General features: G+C 36.9%; 2 protein-coding genes across 5 annotated transcripts in view; one reads left to right on the top strand and one right to left on the bottom strand.

Moving 5' to 3' along the window:
* Nucleotides 1-18939, bottom strand: part of IMMP2L (inner mitochondrial membrane peptidase subunit 2) — a 429096-nt gene that overhangs the window by 202027 nt on the left and 208130 nt on the right. The window lies entirely within an intron of this gene.
* LRRN3 (leucine rich repeat neuronal 3) overlaps nucleotides 15508-18939 on the top strand; it is a 36388-nt gene continuing 32956 nt past the window's right edge. The window contains 1 exon segment of the mRNA XM_015854143.2: nucleotides 15508-16049. The gene's annotated coding sequence lies outside the window, so the exon portion shown is untranslated.

The raw sequence follows: 18939 nt of genomic DNA, 5'->3' as shown, positions 1-18939 counted from the left end.
ATTCAGTAAATTTCAAATCATTTGTCTAAACTTCATGTGTTCTTTGCTTAGAAATCAAATTTTCCTTTAAATACATAAAACATATTTAGCATTCTCATCTCATACTGCATCCACATCTTTAATTTCTTTTTAAAAGAAAATTGTTAAATGGCATAATAAGAACCCTGGAATAAACTTTAGCATCAGCTAGAAAATGCAGTGCTTAATTTTGCTTCCTCCATCTGACCATTTACTAGCTTTAGCATATTTTCCTAAATATGTCAGACATTAGTATGCACTTGTCCCTTTGAATTCTTTATCACAACGTATTATTTAAATGTAAATTAAGTAATTCTACAAGGCATTAAAAAATAGTACTGAAAATAATGTTATAGGTCACATGTTGGCATGTTAACCTAAATGACACTTCTAGGATTAGAAATACAAGAATATCACATATTAAGTATCTGATAAGCAGTGAATAGGATATTATTATAAAAGACTGAAAGACTAATTCAGATTAAAGTTTTTGTATAATTTGCACCGGTGTACCATGTACCTGCCTGAATATGTAGCCTTGTAGCCCTACCTTGTGCCTCTCACTTTAAACTTCATTAGAGACATTCATCAGACTCTCATTACACTCCTCACTCCTCTCGTACTGCACACTTTTTGAACATAACATACAGAACAACAAAGATAGTTTAAGAGATAAGATATGAATGGCTATGAAGCAAAGCTATCTGCACTATAAAAAAATCTGCAGAATACTATTGGAAAATGATATTTCCTACATAAGTAGATATGTAAGTAATCATTTGGACAAATATATATATATATATATATATATATATATATATATATATAATGAATATTAAAATACGTGGCTATGCTTCAAATAGATGACAAAAACAGAAAAGACAAAATATAGCTGCTCATATAATCTACCCACAGGAAAAAATAGAAAACTTGAAAGGCAGGAGTAGGATAAAATAGTCTTACATTTCACATAAGGAAATGAATTGTACAAAGAAACAAGAGGACAGCTTCAAAAATGTTAACGTTTTTATAGAATATAGATATTTTTTCACTGCACTAAAAACTATAGAAAGGCTTAAGTGGCTACACTGGCAAACAGTGTTATTCCAAAAAATCCTTCTTCAATACACCTTTTACACCTGTCGTGCAGCCTCACCAGCAGACTTTAATACAGCATCTTATTATTCTGATATAAAAGTAAGGCTAGAAAGGAACAACAGCTCAAACATATCTGCCCAAAATTTGGTATTTTGTAAGAAAAAAAATAAAATAAAAATCAAATACTGTAGCTGTTTAGAGATTTAGAGATATATGATGAATATGGCAAAGGTTCTATAAAATCTGTAAAATAATGCACAAGGAAATGGACTAAACATGGATTTTAAGTACATAAGGAGTTGGTGATAATGACCATAAGCCTCCTACCTACATAAGCTATACAGCTTTGTGCAAAGGTATTACAGCTCTACTCATGGCATGCTGTCTTTGGTTCTACAATATATTTAAAAACAAATCTGAAAACATAATTATTATCCAACAATGTAAGCAGCACCAGCAGATGGACTAGAATGCCAAATGTAAATCAAGTATTTAACCAGCCAATTTTTTAAACAAAAAGATTCAGAATCAAGAGAAATAATCACCCACCATGCAAGACAATATAATTTCCTTTCATTTACCCATTAGGCCAATGGTTCTTTTCATAATCTGATAGAAGAACAGTAAAATGAAATAGCTGTAAAATTTTTCACTTTATATTCCCACAAAATGAATCTCATTTCACACTGGAGCTTAATTTGAGAGCACCTTGTATAATGTAGAGAGCCAGGATTGAAACTCAAAAATGAACTGCTAGATCAGTATGGTCTTCCTTACATGCTAATTAGAATTAGGCTAATTAAGTGTTTTCAAAATCCTCTTGGACGTTTGCACATTCATATGGTTTTCTACTGCGTTGCATGCATTTGCCACTGCTTGGAACCAGCTTAGAGATCTATCTGCTAGGGAATTAAGACATTTTTGAATACATACATCTATGCCTTATTTGTAAGAATATTATATTGCAGAAAATGTATTTATATACATATATATATTACTGCAAGGATGACTGAATATAGTAACTGACTCAAGTTTCCAAGTCAGTGGAAATTAGCTTGTATGGTACACCATGGAAGCAGGGAATGGTAAAAACTAGAATACTGTAGTCATAAAGAAATAAACTATAGGTGATAAAAAGATTTGAAAGTAGAATCATGCAAAAAGTTCACCTTATGTCTTTTGTCTAACACAGGGTAACAGTAGATGTAAAATGGAATCATACCACCTGCAGCTACCCTTGTACTTTTTAAAACCAAATTCATTAGAAATGCATATGCACACACACACACCCATACACAAAAAAGAAACAGGACACGGGTGTGCAAGAACAGTGTTACATCAAATTCCATCCAGAAATACATAGAGCATATTAATCATTAATTAACTGTTAGAGGTGAATATTTCAAAAATTATCTCTTTTGTCTTTTCTTCATATTGGACTTATTCTGTCTTAATATGCCTAAAACCTAGATGTGAAATTCTGATCATTCAATCAGAGAAATTCACATAACGTTCTTCAACTGACATTTTATCCATGTTTTCATTTATATATACTGCTCACTAGTATTTAATTTAGCTTATGGATTAACTGCTTTTCAAGTGCATAAAGTTTACAATAGGTCTTGGAAAAGTGACCATGGTATATACAGTGCTTGCTATGATGAAGGCTATCTTTTCACAGTTTTAATGGCTTCAGGAAAATCAGAAGTAAATTTCTCAGTATAAAACTTCAATTCTGAATCCCACAATAAAAAAGATTTTATTATACCATCTATCTCATCCTCAACAAGTACGTTGTGGAATGATTTGTCAATGAAAGTGAGAATGATTCCATGCTTCCTTGAGATGTTACCAATAGATTACTGCAAATTAGTTACCAAATAAGCCCCATGTTGCTGTTACTAAATGTTTCATTCCAAGGAGCTCTTTAGAGAGACAGAGTATTATCCCAATGAATGATTGAAATACCCAATCAGGCAGCATTACAGGTATGTGTTTATAGAGCCTACTGAATGCTTTCAAAAATAAAAACCTACAGCCTTTAATTGTTTAAAAACAGTTACTCACTTTCTTTAAGCACCTTATAAAGCTTATGAGGATTTTAATATTCATTGGATTTAGACACAGGTAAAATAACAGATGTGTGGTTCTCAGAACAAAAAGATTTGCCATGTATTATAAGAGCTTTCTAATACTGGAGCTCTTCTGAAAGGGTTGATTTTTCATACTGTGTAAAGGTCATGACACATTTATGCTCAAACTAATACAAGTACAGTTAGTAACTCAGTTTTACTAACCTACACAGAAGATATCTCACATGGCAGGAGACTTCTTTTAAAATTCTGAACCTTTCTGGACTCTTCCAGTTGCTTTGATTTGAAGTGAGCTAATTAGCACATCTTAACTGTTTAGTGATTTGTGTATTAAGAAGAAAAAAAAGAAAAAAAAAAGGAAAAGATGCTTAATTTGTTGTCATTTACATTTGCATTGAAAAACATTTGTCATTTAGGTTGACTCAGAAGAACTATAAAAACTGTATAGGATAAGGATAATAATTCATATTGTATCTCTTGTGTGCCAAGATCATAAAATTTTAGCCTCCCATGAAAAAGAAAAAGCAATCTGTAGAGCACTTTTTTTTAAACACGGAAATAAAGATTGGCCATAAATATATAGAAAATGTCAGCCTAATTTATAAATAAATATTTAAATGGGCTTTCGTAAATTCTGAACGTAGATGTTCCAACTTTATAGGCACAAAATTTATTCAAGGCATAGAGCACTATGAAAATCTGCATAGAGACACTGGGTATTTGGTGCCATCAGTACCCTAGGACCCTTGTAGTAGTGCAGCTGTGCTGAATTTGGGCAAAGAAACATGTCATACTAGCAAATGCCAAGCAGAAGTTTCTCTCACAAGTTCATCCAAGGTACTTTTCAATTTATTTGCCTTACAACCCTTCAAAGCATTCACCTGTGAATCATAAGACTTGCTGTATCTCTTTCTGCCTTTCCATCCCACTAAAAAAAGAAGAAAAAATTATGATTTCATCTTCCAACAATTCACACTGAGAAATGGTGCTGAAGAGTCTGACTCTAGGATCAGAACAGCGAAGAGGGCAAGCATTGACCAGGCAGCACTTTATCCATACAGGCATCCCCAGCTGTCCCACATACAGTCTGAATGCAGTTGGTGAAGACAATGACTTCAATGAATTTAGGAAGGAAGCAGAGGGCTGAAATCTTCATCCCAGGACAGAAGCAAGTAAGGACAGAGGACTGTCAGTGGGAAAGACAGCTTCTTCATGAGGGGAATAGAGGGAGAGCACTGGCCTCTGCTCTCTGGTGATAGCAACAGGACCCAAGGGAACAGCATGGAGTTTTATTGGGGGGAGAGAGGGCAGAGATGTTGGGGGTTGGGTATTAGGAAAAGGTTATTCACCAAGAATGTAGTTGGGCAATGGGACAGGCTCCTTAGGACAGTGGTCACAGCCCTGAGCTGCTGAGTTCAAGGAGCATTAGGAAAATGCTCTCAGACATTGGGTTTGATTTTTGAGTTGGACTTTGTGATCCTTGAGGGACCCTTCCAACTCAGGATATTCTATTCAGTCAAAAGTAGGGTTGACTAGTTTCAAAATTCAGAACAAAGTAGGAGGAAACAATCCTATGTGCTTTGCACAACCACAAAGAGGAAGGAAGGTCTGGGCAGGAAGATGAATCAGCAGAAAGTGAAACTCAAAGCCAAAGGTAATTTATGATTAGCCAAGTTAGGAATTTTCAATTAAAGTCTTTTAAGTATGGTGTAGGCAGCAGTGAAGATTTTGGCTTGTTTCCAAACGCAGCTGCACTCACACCCAGGATGATGAGAGTCTCGGGAGGGTATAGTGAAATTAATGGAATTACTAAAATCTTCTTTCCTGGACAAAAGTTAGTGCTCCTGCCTGACATACCAAATTATCTACCATTTAGGTTACTCTTGAGGCATATTTGTTAATGGTAATATTAAGTCTCCTTTATGTTACGTTCAATAGTCTCCATTTGATATAAGAGTAGCCATGTTAAAGATATGTGGCTTGAGAGTGCATTTAGCAAAAATGTGACACTGCATCAGCAGTTTGATTTCTCCCTCTTTGACCCAGGCATTTTAAGTTGCTGGGTTTCCAGTTTGAATGTTACAACTATTTCACTAGGGCCAAAACTACCTGTGTTCTGGTTCCTGAAAGCCCATTTGGCACAACATTCAAATTAGCGGTAATGAGACACATACGTTTTTCCATCATCAAGTTTGTTACCTCGATGAATGTATCTCTGTAGTAAAATCTGAAATAAGTTAATGTACTTCCCTATTAAAGCCACTTCAGAAGATGGCTGAATATATAGGTGGCTTATTAGCGAAAGAGGAATTCAACCTAGGGCCCAATGAAAAAATACAGATCCTTCTAAAAACCTGATTTATTATGACTGCTTCTTACAGCTTCTCACAGAAAAATTAAACATCAGCAAAATTAAAGTTCTAAATGATTGGGGGGGAAAAAAAAAAAAAAGCCCATTTTGAGGCATTTGGATTTTGCCTTTAAGGTAATGCATTTACTTAAGCTGTTTTGTGCACACACGGCTTTCTGTGATTTTCCTGCAGTTCAAACCTGTAAAGCCTGGTTATCTATCACAGTAGCTCAAAACAACAACAAAAACCTCACAACATCATCTAAACAAGAGTGAGGTATCTGGTGATCAAAGTAGCAGATGGAAACAAAAATCAGGCTAAAAAATATAAGCCTTAGGATAACAATTTGTTTTGGAGAATATTATCAAGGGGACTTCTGTTTCCAGAAACAGAGAGAGGACTGGAAATCAAAGGCTATAATGTGAGATATCACTTTCCTTTTTTTCTTCTAATTCTTTTTTCTATTAGGTAGTGATGGGTAAATGATAGCTTTATAATGGTAAGTAAATACATATTACTAAATATGTATTTTCTTTACTTGCTGGCATAAATATTGAGAGAAGCTGTTTTACAATGGAAAAAAAACTTCCCACCAGGTGGGCAGACAGAAAATCCTCTGCCTCTCAATATTCAAAATTATCAGGAGCATTTTAACAAAATTTAGAACACAGAGACAGGGACTGGATTTGTACAGAAAGCTGATTAAGTACTGTTTTTAAAGCACTGCAAAGGTCTCCCTAAAATTTTGTCTCGCCCCTTCCTCTATAAGCGTGAAGCCAGCTACCTGTAAACACATCTCTTTTTTTACAAACACAACAAAGTCTCTTCAAAGGCTGGGGATTTTGTTTAGTTGCCTGTTCAAGGTGCTTCTTTCCCCCAGGTTGGTTCATTTCATCTGGGTTGTGGTTATTTTGACTTGTCCTTCTTGATTGGAGCACTGGAACAGGCTGCCCAGGGTGGTGGTGAAGTCTCCTTCTCTGGAGATATTCAAGACCCACCTGGACGCCTACCAGTGCGATGTGGTGTAGGGAACCTGCTTTGGCAGGGGGGTTGGACTCGATGATCTCTAGAGGTCCCTTCTAACCCCTATAGTTGTGTGATTCTGTGTGATTCTGTGATTGTGTTTTTCTGTTTTTCAATCCAAACTATTTCCATTGGAAACTTCTCCCAGGATGTCATGATTTAAACTTGAAGAGTAAAAACAAAACTGCACTTAAGTTTAATCACAGACGTTAACACATTTGGTTTTCTGCTAGCTTTACATCTCATTGTGTACCAGCAGGATATAATTATCAGCAGGAATCTTATTTTCTCCCCAGCTCTTCTGCACTACACAAGATTTTATAAATCCCCATGTAATGCAAGCTTTGCCATCGTCTGAACAGTATTTAATTGCATGTCTTCCATCTTGAGTTCAACTTTTTTTTTTTTTTTTCTTTCTTTTTTTTCCTTTTCAAACACAAAACCACAACTGAAAAAATTACTCTAAATGAGATGTCCAAAATGCTACCAAGCCCCTACTGGAATAACTCTTCCAGTGCATGCTACGATCATATTAGCCTTTTTCATAGTTGCACAATCGTGTTAGTTCATGCTTTTACATCAACCAGTAATAAAGAGGTACATTTTATTTCCTCAGTTATTTCTAAGTAATAAGCCCACAACTTACAGAAGAATTGCATGTTATTGGCTCCAAATGACCTTTCATAGTAGACTACTTGGTGTGTAAGCCCATTTCTATTATTAAAGTTCAAACCTTTCTGAATGATATCCCTATATATTTCCCTGAGTGGCTCAGCATGGGAAGCCAACATCCTCCTTCTCTTATACTACCTGTCCTTCACCTTCACCTCACAGTGATATCATCATAAAAATTACTTGGGACTGAAATATTCTGAATATTAATTAATTAATTTTTTTTTTTTTTTACTTTAACCCAAATGTTTGAGTTATTAAAGACTGTAAGTTCCTCTTTTCTCGTAAGAAGGATTACAAATTCAATTATTAACTCTTAAGTATCTATCAGTTTCAAGGGCATTTAACTGGTTCTCACCATGTAAACTGACTGTTGCTAAAAAAACAGATGTTAGCATCTCCTATGAATTTCCATTCCAGTTATTTTATGAAAAATATTGACTTTATTTCTTTTGCAGTAATGGAAGAAATTGGATCCTGTATTCACTCTTTTGGAAACACACTAGTGAGACCATTAAAGTAATTGTCAGTATTTCTGAACACTGAAGACACCATTTCTTGATACAAAGATAAATTTAAGGATGATGAAAAACAATATGTTTAGTTTACCTTGAAACATGTTATGAATCCTTGCAATAAGACAGTAGAGAGCAAGCACAATTAGTAAAGCATTGATATAACATAAATATTTGTGAATATTAAAAATTGATATTTGCTAGCTGAAACAACTGTGTTATGACATCTCTGTAATCTCAACACATGTATTTTCTTTCACCCAGAAGCATTCACCTAAGTCAAGACAAGGCCATGCCAGCTTTGCCACAGCCGTCATTTTCTCCCTCATAGAATAGTCAAAGATTTAATGAGAAAATGAGACTGGCAAAGAAACACACTCTTAAATCTCCTCAAGGTATAGTAGCTTTTAAAGAAATCTCATATCCTACAATGATACATGAATTATGCAATGTACATTAAGAATAATCACTCATCAGACACATCAGACACACCCAAAATTGCTGACAACTTAAAGCTCTTCATTTCAAAATAGTTTAAATTGGCATTGATGCTCACAAGGTATAGATTCTATTTCTACTTTCACAGAAAGTTAATTTTGTATAATAGTCTTGTTCTAGTCACAAGACCCTCCAGAGTTATTGGGTTTGTTGGCCCTTAAAACAAGAATTTCTGTCTTTGTCATGTTTGGGTCTACTTAACTTGACAGAGAAACGAACTTATAAGCTAATGCAGACATAGGAAATGCTGAATAAGAACAATTACTGACCACATACTTAATTTCCCTACATCTCCCTGATTTAGCTGTCTGTCAGATTACCACATCTCTCTGACACAGCTTATTTGTGAGCAACTTTCATCTGTAAGGAATAGTTTGGAATCACTTCCACATGATCAAAGTACTTACACTTTTTAAATACATGTCACCTCAAACCAGATTCTTTCGGAGGTACTAATGCAAACCTTACCTTCACTCACATGAAATTTGAGTATATGCAATAAGTAGATTTTGCATTTGATTTTTATGTAGGTATTTAGCCAGTTCTTGACTAGAATACCAGTGCTACTCATACCAAGAGTAAGTATGCTGACCCCAGTATAACCCAAGTATGTTTGTAGGGTTGCTCTCACGTCTTAAACTTATATAGGAATTTTGCCAACACAGGCTTACTTTCTAAGCAAGGGTTTGGTCAGCAGTTGAGTCCACGGCCATCCTCACAGCACTGCTTTAGCCATCATCATTGGAGAGACATTTCTTGCTACATCAAATTAACACAACATATAATTTCAGCAAATGAAAGTCAGAATTTGCATTTAATACCATCAAAACAGTACACTGGATTTTGCAAGTGTCCTTACAATACAGGCATATAAAGTGCAGGACAAACCAACATTTGCTATCCCTATTTTACTTATTAATACTTTCTGCTCTTTAGCACGAATGGAAAAAAAGAAAATAAAATGCATAGACACATCCCCCTGCAATATTAATAGATGCATACACTTTTATCAGCATGCAATACAATCCTCTTAGATTGTATTCCTTAAAGAAGTGGTGTTTCTAAGACTCTTTTGTCTTCTTCGCTTCTTTCTCAGAGCTATCATGCGATTCTCAGTGTTTGAGCACCAGACTTCAAATGAGAGATCTATTCAAAACATGCACAGACTAAATAAATGGTTTCCTTAGTAATGGGAACTATGTGAAAGCCTCTGAAACAGCTCCTCCTCCAGTAAGTCATTACGTACATGATCCTTTCCACACTGAACTTACTACTGTAAAGGTAACTTTTGAAACAGACCACAAAATATACTTAATGTGCACCCAACGTTTTTGGCAGTCAAACCGCAGAGGAGAATGAAATATTTTCAATACTCCAAATTAAACATTTTGGTTTTCTAATCAGTATAGATGTTGCATTTTTCAGTAACCTTTTTGTTAATTTTCTAGATCTGCAAATTGTAAGAAATGAAATCATGTAAGTTAACTAAGAACTTCACTTTGGCACACAATTCATTTCAATAATTTAGTGTGCTTGATTTAAACTATCATCAGCTAACCATATTCTGAACACACACAGCCCATACCTGTGCTGTTCCTTGTCATCATCAAAATTACTTAATAACAATTATCTATGACCACAGCTTGAGAATGCTACTTATGGCATGGGAAAACTACTGCGATACTTGTCTTAGTCTCAGAGCAAAAACAACTGAAAGCAAAATGATTCTAATACTTAGCTTAATAAGCCTGTACAGATGTTGAATTCAGCAGTATGATTAATGTAAACGAGAAGCAAATAATCCAGAATTAGTATTGTTGTCCATCCATTTTTAATATTAGACCACAATAAACTATATCAAAATAGTGTTGAAGTTCCCTGGCCATTTGCTACATGTTCCACATCACACCATGTTAAGAGAAAAAGGGTCAGCCTGTTTCAGATAGAAATTCAGTTAATTCTCCATAGACAGGATAACAGATAGGAGCAAAAAAAAAAAAAAAAAAAAATAGAAAAAGAAAAAGAAATTCCTCTCTATTAAGACTCAACTTTCCACCGGCTGTAAGAATTATGCCAGGCTGCAATCAGGGGGAAAGTTCTAGGCACTATCTTTAAATCATTACTGCCATCTCTTCCTTCACCAGACACAGACACAGATAAATTCAGACAGCCACGGCACTATAAGGTTTATCCTATGCATACATGAAGTCTCATGAACACTAGGTAGATTCCCATGAAATCAAGAAGGGAATCTCAGATTTAAAGAGCTACCCTTGGGAAGATCCCAATAAACTGTATATAAGTATTATAGCTCACAAAAACTGAGACATGATCACAAGTTAAGACAAAAAACACACAGAGATGAAATCAGTTCTAAAACTGAACACATTCACTGAGGTTGAAAACCTCCTTACAGATCCCATAATTCATCGACCCAATCCAGCTGCACATAAGAACTCTCTAGCTGCTTTTCACTATTCCATCTTCATTAAGATTCCTACGCAGCATAGCGAGGTGGTGGTTGCTACGTGTGACTCATTTCTAGCCTTCAGCGGATTCTGCTATGCCAGAGATTCCTTCCTATGAAAATAGATCCAGAGATGAAAATTAGAAGAACTCTGATATTACTCTGAGTTGGACCCGACAGGAGCCAGTACAAAACAAAACACTTTAAGATTTTTTAGACACATGTTGTTCTTCGGAAAGGCTGACTATAGCACTGAGACTTGTAGCATGAAATCATACTATAGTTCTTGTTTGGAAGCTTGTGTTTTCCATTTAATACAAAATAATTGCTACATTAACTTACTAGAATATGCAAAATTTCCTCCATCACCAAAGATAAGCATCAGCTCGTCACCACTGCTTTCATTCATCCACACCATGTGATTGAACTTGCCGGTACTATACAGCTCCTTTTACTAAGCAGTTCTGGTTTTGCCAAGTTGTACAGCACATACTACCAACACAGCTTTCAATGTAATATCTGGTGCTTTGCGTAGATGTGAACTTAACCTTATGTGAAAATACTTATAGGTTCATGGCCTAGATTTGTTTCCATCTGCTTTATCCCTATCAATACTAACTCTGTGATCTAATAAAACGAAGTTGATAATGGGTAAAGTAAGGTGAGCAGAACACTCTCCATTGTGAAATACAAATGTATGTAGAAGCTCAGACTAATTGTTGGCATTAAGCCTTCCATCTCAATAAAATAAATAAAATAGACAAAAAGAAAAAAAAGCAGAGTTAGAAGTGTTGCTTTTGCAAGGAAGAAATGGTTCAATTGCAGAGGGAAATGCTTTACTATAAGTTACTACTCGTCTGTATGGGAGCATAGCCCTTAGGAAAATGTCAATATTTAGTTGCCATAATATCTAAAAAGGAACGTGGCAGTGTCAGGTTAATGTCCTTGTATAAACAGCACTGAAAACACTGATAGAATTGGGTTACAGGGAGCAATGGCCTTTTTGTCTCTCTTTAAAGCACATCATGCATGACAACTGGCTATAATTAATAAGTCAAAATTGATAAGTCACAAGATAGATTTTCTTGAATCTGAACAATTCCAGCATTCATCCCAAATGGATCATCCCCCCACACCTTTCACATCAGAGACAGAAGGAGAATGTTTTGCAGAGCTGGTGAGAATTCATCTGTTAAACGTCAGCTCCCTCCTCTTCTGCTCTAAGGGCTACAAGAGGGAAGAAGGTAAAGAATAGCCACTTGACCCTCTTGTTTGTCACTGTGCTGCCTCAGAAAGTAAGGAAAGGGCAAATGTCTTCATAATCGATAAAGCTGCTAAAAATGCATATTTACATGTGGACATAATTGTGTGGATAACCACTTTAAGAAGAATTTTGTAATTGCTAATTTAATATAAAGAGTTTCCTCTTAGAATTTAAATCAAATACTTGTGTTTGTGGGTGTTGTTTTTTTGTTTGTTTGTTTGTTTTCATTTCATTGCACAGTATTTGCACACTTTTAACCTACAGCTGTGTTATCTGAACCTAAAAATACCAGAACTGGTATTGAAATCCCTGTGCCACCATAAGCCTACAGGATATGAAAGGCCAGAGATGCTCCATCCTTCACCCTAATTAAAAATTAATAATGATAAAAAAGTAAAAAAATAAAATAAAAAATTAACAAAAATGAAAGCCTCCTTCAATTTTAAGAAAAATGCTGGCACAGAAATATTGTATTTTAATAAATGAGGCCTTTATGCACCACACTAATTGTCCAGATAAACAATTACTTATTATCATGTGGACCCAGTAATCAGATAAAATGCATGCAAAATAGATACCTGGAGTTATAATACATTACTTTCATCATATCTCTGGCAGTTTGAGATTATTTTTTTTTCCTATCCTGTAACCTAATAAGCTATATACATAATTCTGGTGAAATAGATCACACTGCTATTTTAAAACTACCAAGCGTCATACTGAAATCAGCAGGAAAATAGCTTAATGAATCCTATCATAGTGATTGCATTGTTACAAAAGGTATTTTTCTCCACTAGATAGTTGGGAAAATATACATATATTCCTTTGCATTAGCTAAATTAAAAAAAAAAAATCAATTATTTCACTTTCTTATGAGACAGAACTTTATTATGATATAATAACATTTTAACTAATATGTAAATGTATGCCTATCAAGGAGGTATTTTAATTGCATATATACTCTATCATAAGAACTTACTTTCTTTATGCAAGTATACTTCAACTGATTTAATTATTTAGCCTTCTAATTACACAGTCCATATCAATCAACCAAAATGAAGCACTTATATAGTCTTAATTTCACATGTCAACTCACTGAATATGATTGTGCATGATTCTCATGCTAACTAGAAAGCCAGATTTTGAATGAATGATGGTGAATATGTGAGGATAGGGGCAAAACACAAGAGGCCATTACATAGAACAGCAGCAGTCCCCTTACTCCAGATCTTATTTTTTCCATGGGATGAGTTCAGAGAAGTAGGGGCACTTTGTCAGATTTAACATAACATTTTCCTGTTTTTAATTCTGCCCAGACTTTATGAAATTCTCTTATCTTTTCTTATACCATCCCTCCTTCTCATCCTCTCCACTCACCCTATGACTCATAACTGGAGCACAGGTTTATGTCATTTTTCCAGGGCCAGGTGATAACACACATGGCTGAAATCAAGCAGCATTTGCATTTTTCCTACAGCAGCTAGCATGACAAGAAGTCTTCTTTTCGCAGCTTTTGGTTGTGCTTTCTTGAAACATCCTGAACCCTGCCCCAGGAAAGCAGGCTCTTAAGATGGAATCAGTATGAAATGCTCATAGGTTCACTTTGGGAAGCTTACAACAGTTTGTATCTGCAGCCAGTGGTGATGATTTACTGTGCCATGAACCACCTCCTGGTGCAAAGGAGACCAGATTTTTCTGATGAAATCTGATCCTATGGAAAGGTGATGTTAAATCCTTCTGCCCTGAGGTGTCCTCTGTCCCCAGCAGAAGGCAAAAAGAAATAAAAGAAATAAAAGGTATCAAATGATGCATTGGCTCCCAGTGTTTTTGTTATACTTCTCTAGTTCACATTGGGGAGGGGGANGGGGGGGGGATGTTATGGACATGTTCTACTATGTCCATAACAAGGGAATGGAAGAACAAAAAAAAAAAGGGCCACAGGTGTTCCACCCACCCTAGAGTACTGTATGTATTTTCCACATATCACTTAAATGGCAGCACTTCATGTATGACACTGTTCTACTTGGTAGCATGTATGAAAACTGGATTACATGCAGTTTTAAAGAATAATAGAGTTGCTCCTTTTACTTATTTTAGTTGCAATATTTAAAAGTTAGAGGAAGAAGGAAAAATAAAGCTGCTGCTTTATTACAGCCACAACAATGTAAGTACCAGTGAGTTATACTTTACAGAATTTTTCCCTAGCCAATTATAAAAAAAAAAAAAAAAGAAATATATTTAAGAAGTTGCCGCTGCCTTAATTCAGTTTTCATAGTAAGTGATTTTGTGAAGTGTAAAATCATTTTCTTACAGCAAAAGAACAAAAATAATGCAGTCCACGATCTCAAAGCGAATCAAAATGAAATAAGAGTTTTCATAAAATAGTAAACATTTCATAATAGAAATCTGGTGCTATTGCTGTTGCAAGAAGTACATTAACTTAACACTGTTTGCCAAATATTCAGAAATATTTCATATTGTTATTAGAGAGCAAGGAAAAAACATAGCAGAAGTGTGAAATGAGAACCAAATTTCCCTGTGCTCCACTAGAGGGTGGCCTGCGTCAATCAGGGCTGGAATGCTGAATTCATGCAAGGCAGCCAATATTTTCTTAGTTTCGACCTGTTGACAACCAACTCTTTGTGTTTTACTACTGCCAACCTTCTATTACCAAATAATTTCAGTCATAAAAAACCAGTATGCATGACAAAATAGTTTCTCCTAATGGCATCTGTCTCATTTGTTGCTTTTTTATACCTCGAAGGGATAATAAATTTCACTGTAGATTTCCCTTAAACTGATAAAAGATTTCTGAATTATTTCATGATGTTTTCAGCCTCCACAGTCCGTATGCCCTTTGTTCACTCAGAAAAAAAAAAAAAAAGAAAAGAAAAAAAAAAAAGAAAAAAGCTGAAACCAAAGAACGTGGCACAACGAAGGGAGAAAGGAAAAAGAAAAGGAAGAAGGAGGGTTGGAAAGGAAAAATGTATGTAGTCCTTTGTTTACATACTTGGATGGCCACAGAGGAGACAGTCGGGTATAGAAATGTTGAAGAAATCGGACTGTATTTCACCAACCCCTTCCTCAACTCATTCTTGACTTTCCTTATTTCTCAGAAATGTGTGTTATTGCTCTTAATTTTTGTTAATAAAGAAGCAAAAAACATGCATACGTATATATAATAAAAATAGGAATAGGAATATGAGACATCCTTTACTTCCTTACACATACACACACACACACACACACAAAAAAAAAAAAAAAAAAAAAAGCAACATGATGGCAATTTTCCTGAATGGTTCCAGAGACAACATCCCCTGAACTGCAGTAACCTCTGCAGAACTTCAGTGATCTCTAATCAGTTGTTCCCAACACGGATAACATCCTTACATAGCCCTAAAAAAAGATAAAAATAAGGAATTTAGACCTCCCGAGCTGTTCTGTGAAAACACAAACCGTGTCCTGTAACTCCCACAAATCGGAAGAGGTGTCTGGGAGCGTACAGAGGCTCGTTTCGTGCATCCGTCCCCGAAGCATCAGTGTCACGTAACAGACAGCTTCCCACGGCCAACCAGGCTGGCGCAGCCGCGCACTACGCTGCAGCTGGGCACGCCGGAGCACTGGCTCCTCTCTGGGGAGTGGAAGGGGCTCAGTTATTAATGACCGCTGAGCAGGCAGCACCATGTCAGAGTGACAGCCCAGAGGGTGGACGAGGCACCGCTAACCACCATGGAAACAAGGAGAAATAAGAGCTAGCAAGCAGCGATCCCTCGCTCCCGCTCCCCCCGCTGGATTGCGAGCCTCAGCCAGGCAGGCAGCAACAGCGCCCTGGCAAACATAAGGGATCTCAGCTGGCAGCACAGAGAGTCTTTCATGCTGTAGGATATCGATAGATACATCTCTGTATTATATACCATTAGACACACACCCACACATACACAAACGTATTCAGACTCTGGCTTTAATACAAGTATGTGGTTGCCTGAACCGAGGATCAAAATTACTGAGATGCAAGAACTCATCCAGCTCTGAAACTACTCTTATTGAAAGGTAAGTTCTTCTTTATTTTCTATCTTGTCCTTCTATCTTACCATGTGAACTCTTCCTTCTTTTTGTAAAGTTTTATTAGCATATTTTCACATTTTACTTTCTGAACAGAAATGCAAATGCAATTTGCTTTTTGTGCTGGAGATAATCTAAATATGCTTGTGAGAGCATCAGAATTGTGCATTTGTTAGCTTGAAAGAACATCAAAGGGTACCAAATCATAAAGGGAGAACGTTCCCCCTGATGTTTCAGTTGCAAAATCAAATTACACAGTTGCTCTGTGTTTTGAAACCAATAAAACAAGACACAGGACAGCCTCCTTTCTTCTCACCAGGGCTAGGATTAAGGGAAATGCTGTTTATGTCAGGACCTAAAGCCCACAGAGCAGCAAGGCTGAGTGAGCATATCACAAACAGTTATTGAATTTCTGCCAGGCTACATCTTAAGGACTGTGGCAAATGACTTCGCTTTAAAAACATCCCCCTTTCAGTCAGAAGGGACAGTGTGAATGTCTGATTACTGATGCAGCTGGAACGGACACACTAGGTAAAAAGGATCACATTAAGTAGGAGAGTTCTCATCTTCTTTGGTAATTAACAAGATCACAGCAGGGTGCCTCCAAAGTGTACTTTCATATAAGGAGACTGTTCAAATCCATCACTGCAAAAGCTGTGCCTGCTTTAGTACGGGAAGGCACGAAACTGTTTATCTTTGCTTTCCCTGTCTTTGTGTTCACATGTGTAGTTTGAGTTTTTGCCCAGCACTGCTGTTCAGAAAGAGAAGAACCCAACACAGGGAAGCTGAGGGGGCAGTAAATGTGTCGGGGGGGGGGGAGAGAACAGGAAAAAAAAGATGACAATTATTAACCAATTTAATCAACACAAAATTCCATGCTAGCAATATTGTGAATATTGTGCCCAATGTGTTTGTATTTATGTATGTGCGTGTCATTTCTTTGATTGAGTATAACACTACCCTAGTATCCCTTCAGATGAAAACACATTCAGTGAAGTCCATCAGCATGGATCTCTGATTCATGTACCAGGGAAAGCCAGAGAGATTTTAGTTTACACCATGAGAAGGACAGGTTAGCTATCTTCTGCATGCTTCAAAGTGAAAAAAAGAAATACATCTGTAATCATCCTGCATGTTTCCATTTGCCTTTTAGAATGCTGTGCCTGCATTATAAACAGCTCAGTATATAGATTATTTCCTCAGCCTCTCCCTTTCTACCACCACCCACCCTGTACACCTTGCAGAACATCATAAAGAACCTGTTCTGTTGTAGCAATGCAATTATTTACTTGTAATTTCTGTTGCCGTGTTTTCAGAAACAAACACTGTGAAACAGACAGCCAATGGCTGTAAGCCTGCCACCTTCCCAAAAATGTCAAGAAATGGGTAGCTTAACAATACGTAGAGTAAGAAGTCAATTAATTCAGGTGACCTTTGTAAATGGTGACAATAAAGCAGCTCTGACAATATGCCACAGCATTCGATTTTCCCTCTGGAAAATGAATGAGCTTAAGAAGAGGTTTCCCTTTCAGAGTAGAGAATGAAAGGTATTGAAGCATTAGCTCCTGCTATTGGCAAGCTCACTTCCTCTGTTTCAGCTGCTGTATGAAATCTGTTAAAGCAAGCTGGTTTATTTCATGACGTGAACCACAACCCCCTGTTCAATTAATTCAATATCCCCTCTCCACCCACACTGCATGTGCACGTTTGTTGGTAAAAGCAGAATTTCAAGCCATCACTTTGCATCTTTGCAGAAGGTGGTATGCAAAAAGGAGGAGAGCCTGATTCTGCTCTCTTCATGCTGTATGCAAAGGAGTGCTCAGATGAAACTTTTTCTGTTGTATATTACGCTACATGCTCAGCTTTTCCGACTTCATTCTCATTCATTTTAATGGAAAAAATTAAGGAGCTGTGGGTAACTTCACACTAATCTACATTGCTTTTTGCCACCCACACTCTAATGCACTACTTTAACATATTACATAGATATGCTATAGCACTTCAGGAAAAAAAAATTGTTTTTTTCATGCATGTAGAGAGAAACATGCCATAGATGCAACATCTGAGTGCTCAGCACACATGATCCTAAACAGAGCGCTGGGTGACTGTTTTGGTTAATGCTCCCTACAAGCTGCTGCAGTAACGTGGTAGTGTCAGACGGGGACTGGCTGACGTTGTCATGGCAGCCACGCCGTGCCGCCTTCCCGGGCGGTGGGCCTGAGCTAGAGAGCAGGCCGTGCCTGCAGGTGGGCTGGGAGCGGGAAGAGCCAGACATGGTCAGGCAGGCAGCGCTGCTACCTGTCAGGCAGGTCATAAATATCATGCATAATTTTTGTTAACCAATGGAGAAAAGCAGCTTATGGAAATAAGTTCATCGAATGTGTGGAAGAACTTCTTTACGGTGAGGGTGATGGAGCACTGGAACAGGCTGCCCAGGGAGGTGGTGGAGTCTCCTTCTCTGGAGATATTCAAGACCCGTCTGGACAGGCGCCTACCTGTGCAACGTGGTGTAGGGAACCTGCTTTGGCAGGGGGGTTGGACTTGATCTCTAGAGGTCCCTTCCAACCCCAACAATTCTGTGATTCTGTGAAATCCGCGTGTCCTGCAAATCACTTGTGATCACTCGTCCCTTGAGACCAGAGGACAAAATGAAGTGTTTGCAAGTGAGAGCGAGCCATGTAGCAGTGCTGAAACCACTTCAGTGACACTCATCTCCTAAACCTTTGATCTTTGACCACCATACCTTCAAATGGACGTTGTTTGATAGCCAAATTTGAGAGCAGCTGACAGTAGAAGAAAATAAGAAGCGGGAAAACAATAAGATTTTTAAGGCAAGCTCTGTCTTACTTCTGAAAGTAATGTCACCATTGACAAACAA

The sequence above is a fragment of the Coturnix japonica genome, chromosome 1, assembly GCF_001577835.2.
Source record: "Coturnix japonica isolate 7356 chromosome 1, Coturnix japonica 2.1, whole genome shotgun sequence".
In the NCBI taxonomy this organism is placed as follows: Eukaryota; Metazoa; Chordata; class Aves; order Galliformes; family Phasianidae; genus Coturnix; species Coturnix japonica.
Note: the sequence above shows the minus strand (reverse complement) of the source record. Positions and strands in the feature narration are given on the sequence as shown.